Here is a 9,382-nt window from a genome sequence, read left to right as displayed (position 1 = left end):
AAAGAAAAATAAAGATAAAAGAAGAAATCAATGAAAGACAAAACACTATATATATTATATATCTATAACTAATATATAATAATATATAATTAATAATAATATAATATAATTAATAATATCAACAATTGGTTATTTGTAAAGATTAATAAAATGTATAGTCCCACAGCAAGACTGTTCAAGAAAAGGAGATATGGCACAAATTACTATTATCAGGAATAAAAAAAGGGAACATTAATATAAGAAGAATGATAAGATAACATTACAAACAATTTAATGCCAATTAATTTGACAATTTGGGTGAAATGAAAAAATTCCTAGAAAAATACAAGTTACCCAAACTGAGAGAAGTAGAAAATCTGAATAGCTCAATATCTATCAAAGATATTCAATCCATTAAAAAAAAATCTTCCCCAAAGAAAACTCTAGGCTCATATGGATTTACTGGTAAATTCTTGCAAAAATTTAAGGAAGCAATAACAGAAATCTTGCACAAATTCTCCCAGAAAACAGAGACAACTGTTTTTCTCATGCATCTTTAATGAGACTAATAACACAACTCCAAACATGACAAGGACATTATAAGAAAGAATTACAAACCAATCTCTCGTGAACATAAATGTAAAAATACTCAACAAAATATTGGACAATTCAATCTAGTGATATATAAACTGATCTTATTCATAAGAATGCAAGATTAATTTAACATTTAATTTTAACAAAACCACGTTAATATAAAAAAGGGGAGATAGGTCATATGAACATCTTGATGCAGAGAAATAATTTGACAAAATTTGTCTCTGTCCACTTCTTCAGCAAACTAAGAAGATTACAAAAAGTCAACAGTAAACATCGTGCCCAATGGTGATACATTGAAAATTTTCTTTCTAAAATTGCAAATGAAACAAAGATGCTAGCTATTACTACTTATAGTCAACATTTTACTGGAGGTCCTATCCATTGCAATATTTTTTAAAAAAGATAATAGAATTTGAAAGGAATAAATAAAACTGTCATTATGTGTAGACATCATGATTACATGCCAAGAAAATCCAAAAGAATCTATAAACTATTTGAGCTAATAATTGAATTTACAATGTTGCTGGGTACAAGGTCATTATTGAAAAATCATTTGTATTTCTATATATTATCCACAAATAGAAAATTATATTTTAAAACAAACTACAACAATATTGAAATATAAACTACACAGGAATAATTCCAACAAAATATTTGCAACACACCGATACTGACAACTATAAAGATCCTTGGAAAAAACTAGATAAATTTAATATTTGGAAAGCTCAATATTGTAAAGATATCAACACTTTGCAAATTAATATATAAATTTGACACTCTCCCAATCAAAATCCTATCAGGGTTTGTTTTATTTTTTTATTTATTTTTTATCTTTTTATGGAAGTTGACAGACTAATTGTAAAATTCAGATGGAAATGCAAAGGGCCAAGGATATTCAAGGTAATTGAAGAAGAAAAGCAAAACTGAATGATTCATTCTACCTGAGAACAAAACCCATAATAAAGCTACAGCAATGAAGGCCTTATACCGGTGGCACAAGGACTGATAAACTAACCAATGAACTAGAGTACAGAGCCTACACATGAATGGCCACCTAATTCATGACAAAGGCAACAATGCAGTGGGTGAAAAAATGGTATTTTCTGTATATTTTTTTAAAATTCAATTTTATTATTATTTATTTTCATGGGGTACAGTGTATTGTTTCAATACATGCATATCTCACACAACGACGCACTTAACGTTAGCTAGCATAGTTTTGTCCCCATTAGCTTACCCCTTACCTTTCTCTCACCCCCAACTCTCCCAGCCTCTGATAACCATTATTCTATTCTCTATTTTGGTTTTTTCAAAATACACAAAGATTAATATCCTTATTGCAAAAAGAACTCTTAAAAATGAATTAGAAAAATCTAAACTGAAATTTGGTGAAAGACATGAGCAGATAAGTCACATACCTAAAGAAATACATGTGGTTAATAAGTATCTTCTAGGATCTGGTAGCAGGTGGGGGCGGGGCTGTCCAGCCCCCCAACTCTCAGAATCCTGGGCATCGGGCTGTCTTTGTTGCTGGTCTGGATGTGTGGTGGCAGCAGCAGTGGCAGGGGCGGGGCTAGGGCCCAAAGCCCCACCTCCCAGGACCCCCCAGGTGTTGGGCTGGCTTCCCTGGCTGGCCTGGATGTCAAGAATGGTATTTTCAATAACTGTTGTTGGATTAATTGGATATGTGAAAAAAATTATATCTGGACCCCTTCGTATTTCATTGCTCAAAAATTAATTCCAGATGAATTACAGATCTAAATGTGAAAAATAAAACAATAAAGCTTTTAGTGGAGAATTTAGGAAGACAATTTCATGATCTTGGACTAGGTAAAGATTTCTTAAACAAGACATAAAAAGAACTAATCATAAAAGAAAAATCTCCATATGTATATCTGACAAAGGACTCATATATAGAATAGGTACAAACTTTTATTAATCAATGGGGAATAAGACAACCCAAGAGAAAAATAAACAAGAGATTTGAACAGACACTTTATAAGAGGATATCTAAATAATCAAAACACATGCTTCAACCTCATCAGCCAGCAGGGACATGTAAATTAAACCACAGTGAGATATTACTACTCACCTACCAGAATGCTAAGTTAAAGTCAAAAAATTCCTAGAGTTGGAGATATTGTGCAGCATTTGCAATTCTTATACATTGCTGGTAGGTTTGTAAATCGGCATAACATTTTCGAATACTATTAGGTGGTATCTACCAAAACTAAATACATGCATATTCTGTGACCCAACAATTTTGCTCCTAGGTGAATACACCACAGAAATACATATTCTCACTATAAGCATATATTAGTGTGGGAATAAAATGAAGTTCACCCAAATGAGAACAAGCAAAGGTTGTTTATTCAGAGCTTGCTCTAGCAAGGGAGTCAGCCACCATCACTTGCATTTTGTAAAGACTCAAAGGCAGCCAGAGGAGTGGAAAAGATTTATTATGGAAAAAGGGGAAGGCTTCAGATATGCCCTGATAGGTTCCTGGCATGGGGAAGTTGAAGGTTGGCTAAGTAGAAACAGGCATCCTAATTTGTTGGTTACAGGAGGATATTTGGCTTTCTCTGGTTGGTCCTAAGTTAGAAGTTGGGCCAAAAATTAGGGAAACTGGAAGTTATGATCAAGTTCTGGCCATTTTGGGCCAACTGCTACAAGGTTGTAGTTTGGTTCCCCAGAATGGTTGCTACAGAGGTCATAGGTCAGAGTTCTGTTTTCATAGATAGTCTGGCCATTCTCTTGTTTGTATATTCACTGTCTCACTAGAATGTCCATAGCACCTTTTCACAATAACTCCAAAGTGAAAACTATCATCATCAGGAGGATGTATAAGTAAATGTGCGTATTTACACAATGAAGTACTACACAGCAATGAGAATGAACAAACTACAACTACACATAGCCATGTAGATGAATCTCACAAACACAATGTTGAACAAAAGCCAGACCCAAAAGAGTACTCACAGTAGTATTTTGGTTATATGAAGCACACAGAGCCATGCTTAGTCCATGATGTTAGAGGTCAGGATGATGGTACCCTTAGGGGAGGGGGTTTAAATATTTGATAGGAATATTATAAAAGGAGTGTTTTAGGAAGCAGGGAATTGCTCTGTTTCTTGATCTGGATGCTGACCATATGGGTATATCTAGTTGTGAACATTCATTAGGATTTACACTAATGATATGAAATTTTTTTATATCAGGGTACTTCAAAAAGTTCATGGAAAGATTTGTATTATCTTTTAATTCTATTTTTCCATGAATTTTTAGAAGTGCCCTCAAATGTATATTACACTCTAATAAGTTTAAAATAACCTAAAAACCCATTTTTAGAGAGGAATTAAACTAGAAAGTAGAAACGGAAGACCACTATTTATTTTCATCTTGTAATAGTAATGTTCCAGAGAAGTTATCTTTTTAACTCACTTTATAGTCTTAGCCATGAGCCACCTAGTCAAATATATCTTTTGGCATACCCTAGGAAGCCCCTCTTGTATTGATGGGGGCTTGGGAGGAGATTCTTTTTTCTCCCCAGTCAGAAGAATTATTTTCATAGTCAATAAAGGGTAAAATTGGCTCCAATTAAACATTCAAATGTCTGCATTAGGGTATAATGGTAAAAAATGATTCACATTGTATTACTGGGTTATGAGATTAACCAAGTTTTAGTGTATACCATGTGTTTTGGTATATACAGGAGAAAAGGGTATATTTTATTTTCAATTCAATTCTCTCTTGCCTATAGTTACAAGTGCTCTCTTTTTCCTCTCTGCTTCTAAAAAAAATGTAATTTTCCCTAAAATAGTAGAATATAATTGCCTATGTATTTTAGGTCCTAGAAAACAGGCTCTATTTTGACAGAACATTGGTTCCATAATTCATTCTTCACATAATCACGATTCAAACTCATTATTTAACAATTCTTATATTTTAGCTGTACCTTTTCCTGTATATTTTATTCCATAGCAACATGCTTTCTAGCTCTCTCACCACCGTTTTGCTTAGGGAAGATGTCTCAAAGATTTCTCTTCACATTTAAAATACCAAAACAAGAAAGGGTTTGAAGATTTGTGAATAATAGGCACTGAGACCTTTCTAGCATAGCAGTCATTCATTAAACACTCAAAAATTAATTCTGGAGGGCACTCAGGGTGCGAAGCAAGGACCTGGGCAGTGGAATAATGGTCAAGCATGTAGGTTCTGAATTTAGGTAGCCTGGGTTCAACTCCTAGCTATATAATTTACTATCTCTGTAAAAATAATTTATTTACTTTATTTCTCTATAACTCAATTTACTCATTTATGAAATAGGGATACCAGTAATACCTTGTTAGGAAGGTTAAATGGCATATTCCATGAAAACCACTCAGAACTATCCTTGGCAGGTGAAAACTCAATATGTGTCAGCTATTATTACAAGCAATGACACCTAGTGATTTTTGCTAAATCGCCTCTTGACAAACTTCTCCACTACCACCACCATGACCACCTGTCATGTCCTCTCCTCTAGCCACCCCATTCATGCTAAGAAGGAAATGACAAATGCATTATCTAAACTAGTAACTAGGACTGTGGCACTGGAAAGTCCATGCCAATGAAGCCCAGAAATGTTGCACAGCTTGAATCAAAACTAGCACAACTAATTAGGGGTGAAATTGGAATGAGACATTAGGTTTTCAATTCCTAGTCCCGGCACTGGGCTGGAGAAGCCTTCAAAGTGGAAATTCAGCCTGTCCTCTCATCTGGCTCACGTCTGACCCCACCAAAGGGAGCACGTAAGTCACACTGCTCCTCCTGGGTGGGGGGGCCTCACCCTGCTGTAAGTGATCTATTTCAACCTCTACAGATGGCCCACTCCCTGTAGATTCACTGCGGCGGGATTGAAGGCACTCTCCATGATTTTGTGTGGTGGTTGCCATGCCAACAAAATTTAATGGAAATAGAGGTTTCTAGTAGATTATCCTGGTGAAGGCTTTAAATTCAGATTACAGCTCACACTCTGAAGTTTAAATGATGCGAGTAATTTGTATTGGCACATAGTAGGCATACCATGATACTTGTTGAAAGACAGAACGAATGCAGTATAGGAATGCACTGAAACAAACACTGTACCCAACAAACATTTACAAATAAATGTTAAAAAATAAAAAAGAATGAATACATATACGCAATTAGTTGCATCAGGGAGCTGGAAGAGGTACCAGCAGAGAACTTATCTGCTACTCAAAATCAGTGTGGAGCAAGTTTACCTATATCCTCCTTGGGAAGCACTGGATTTTCATAATTACCTGCCACTCAGTGTGTGAAATGATTTGTCTGATCACAAAGGACTGCTTCTAATCTTTAGGCCACTTATGAGCCCTGCAACCCAGGGGTTTCTGACTGCACACAGATGTTTGCTGCAGACAAGGAAAGAGTAGCAGGAATCTGACCCTGGGTTCCTCTTGCAGGCCTTTCATCTGGGATCCTTCTTTACATCTTAGAAGGTCTGAGTTCAGTCTCTGTAAGACTGCTTTTGGTCAAATGTAATCAAAATATTTAATAAATGAATTTAAAAATTTAAACAGCCCCTCTGATTCAAGAAACCTGTTTGAAAGGCAGCCCTTCTGGCCACAAGAAGTGAACATTATTCAATAAACAGAGAGGAAAGGGAGCTCGTGAATCTCCACTCAATTCCTAGGTCTTTCGGTAAGGATTCTCTGAGAACCCCAGCCTCGAAAGTCTCTTTCCGTTCTCGATGAAATCTATTTTCTGCATCAATCATCTGGCCTTCTATCCCTCCTTCTTCCCTTCCTCTCTCCTTCCTTTCTTTCCTGTTCTTCCATTCTGCTCGCCCTCTTTTTCTCTCTTCGTCCTCCCTTCCTTCCACAGTGGCAGTAGAAAAATCCCAGGCTTTTGGAGTCAGAATTAGCTTCAAATCCTTACTACCTCTGATCCTTATTAGTGTTGTGACCTTCAGCAACATTCATTACACCTCCAGCAGCATTTTCTCTTGTGCACAAGGGGCTACCAATGTCTGCCTTTCATGGTCGTTGTAACGATGGAGTGTTTCTCAAACTTCAGTGGTTATGAGTCACCTGGGGAGATATGTGAAAATGCAGATTTTCAAGACCCATACCCACAGATTCCAATCTATTAAGTCAAGGTCCCAGACAAGTACATTTTGGCAAGCTCCCTAGGTACCACAGTTCTCACTTTGAGAAATACTGGATATGTGCATAAATGCTTAGTAGAGTAAGACAAGTTGAAAATACTCTATAGCTGGGAGTTATGATCACTATTCATTTAGCAACATTTATTGAAGATCTACTATGTACCAGGCCCTGTAGATACTTCCCACTGAATTTCTTTTACTATAAATTTAATTTGTCCTTTATATATGCCTTCTTACCATAGTACTGGATGTAAGCTCCCAGTGGGCAAGATAAAACAGTATAATGTGGCATAGAAGAACATAAATGTTAGAAGACATGAATTCTAATCTTGATTCTATTATTTATAAGCTATTTGACTTTAGGCAAGTGCCTTGGCTTGAGTCTCCCCAAAACTTGACCCCCCATTGTAACAGTGTTAAGAGGGTGGGAAATCCTATTATGGTAATGGGGCCTTGAAGAGTTGATTAGATTGTAGGACCATGCTGTAGTGAATGGGTTAAAAAGGGCGGTCATGGGCATGGTTTTGAAGGGCTTTAAAAGGAGAGTGAATGAGGAGGTTAGTCTCTCTCTACTCCACCATTTCACAATGTGATACCCTGCTGTTACTGAAGTCACCACCACAGAAAGCCCTTCACCAGATGTGTTCCTGGACTTTGGACTTCCAGCCTCTGTAACTATAAGCAATAAATTTCGTTTTTTAAATAAAATACCCAGTTTCGTATATTTTGTTATAAGCAACAGAAATGGACTAATACAGCAAGTCACTCTACCTCTCAGAACTTATTTTCTCCATCAAAAACTGGAAAGGCAATAAATATACTGATTAAAAGCCTAAAGTTTGGAGTCCTGGCTTTAATGCTTTCTAGCTATGTGATCTTATGAAAGTTACCAACTTCTCTGTGCTGCCTATGTAGAATGGGGATTCATTTATTCAATATTCATTTCTTCAAAAAATATTTATTGAGCACTTTCTATGTGACCAACACTGTGCTAGGGACTGGAAATACATTGGTGAGTAAGACAAGGCCCCTGACTCAGGTAACTTACAATTTAATAGTGAACCCAAATATTAAATAAAGAACTACACAAATAACCAATTCTATTGTGATAAATTCTGTTGTGATAAATTTTACTAGTGAGAGCTAATCTAGTTAGGGAGTGTTGTCAGGGAAGACCTTGTTGGAGAGGGGCTACTTAAGCTGAGCCCTGAAGGTCGAGCAGGCATTACTGGGTAAAGAAGCACTGGAGGCTGGAAGAAGCTGGACTCTTAAAGAAGTAAAGGAACGCCATGTGGCTGACACTGAGAGCTCAAGATCTCCCTATGTCGCAGGTGTCGAAAGGATTAAGTGAGATAATAAAGTGCTTAGCACAGTGCCCAGCACAGAGAAACATAGTGATCACAGAGATAACACATCTTGCTGGTTTGTTGTGAGGCAACGTTATGAAGTACTGTGTAAACCAGTGGTTCACAAACTGTAGCATTCCACCTCCAGAGTTTCTGATTCAGTAGGTCTGGCATGAGGCTGATAATGTGCATTTCTAACAAGTTACCAGCTGATGCTCATGCTATCGGGGGTGCGAGGGTGTGCAAGTGACACTTTAAAGAATCATTGGGGTAAATTGTAAGGTCCTAAATGCCTGCTGGTCAAAATTGAATCTCTTACAATGCTCAGCTGTAGACCTTCCACAGAGCAACCTCTCCATAATTACTTAGTAATGTTCATGGTACTTTTAGGGTGAAAAAAAGGCCCTCGAAAAGCTCCATCCTTTCATTTTATTGGGGAAGAACTCAAGGATCAGAAAAGGTGAAGAAGCTGCCTGAGAAATGGGAGGAACCTGATCCCAAGAGCTTGCCCTCTCTTAGACATACTTTTGTTGTATCCTGCCACCAAGGCAGCCAGTGTGAGGCCACATGCTCTCCCCAACTACTAGGCGACCGAGATAATGTACCTTCCAGACTCAAAACATTTTTACTAAATGGATTGATTGTTGGAATAAACATACTTTTGAGAGAGTTAAGAAATAACTTCTATGAGATATAATCTTCTCAAAGAGAACATACCCTAGCGCAATGGCCCATCTCAATTTATGAGGAAGTGAATACATAATAGTTCCCTTTCTCTTTTTTGTTTTTTTAGAGATGTAGGCCCCTCTCTTATGGAACTAATAATAGTGAGTGAAATAATAACATCAATAACAGCTGACCTTTTCAGTGCAGGCCTGGGTCAGAGAATGAGCTTTACTCTCATTGCCTTCTTTTCTTTTTTTTCTTGGCAGGTGGCTGGTTAGGGGAACCAAACCCTTGACCTTGGTGTTACAAGGCTGCACCTTAACCAATTGAGCTAACTGGTCAGCACTCATTACCTCATGGGCTATTCACCACAATGTTAAGAGGTAGGTCCCAATTATCTCTATCTTTTAGAGGAGGAATTCAAGGCACAGAAAAGTCTGGTTACTTAACCCAGGTTCTAAAACCAGGTTTTAAATCCTACAGGTAGGATTTAAATCAAGTGTGATTCTAGAGCTTGGGATCTTAATTACATTGACGTGATGATTCATTTGTCAAGAGAAAATTCTAGCTAAGATAATTATTGAGCTATTTACAGTTAAAATGAAATCAGTGTTGAAATGAATAA

The sequence above is a fragment of the Cynocephalus volans genome, chromosome 7 (assembly GCF_027409185.1).
Source record: "Cynocephalus volans isolate mCynVol1 chromosome 7, mCynVol1.pri, whole genome shotgun sequence".
Lineage (NCBI taxonomy): Eukaryota > Metazoa > Chordata > Mammalia > Dermoptera > Cynocephalidae > Cynocephalus > Cynocephalus volans.
This window is presented reverse-complemented; position numbering follows the sequence as displayed.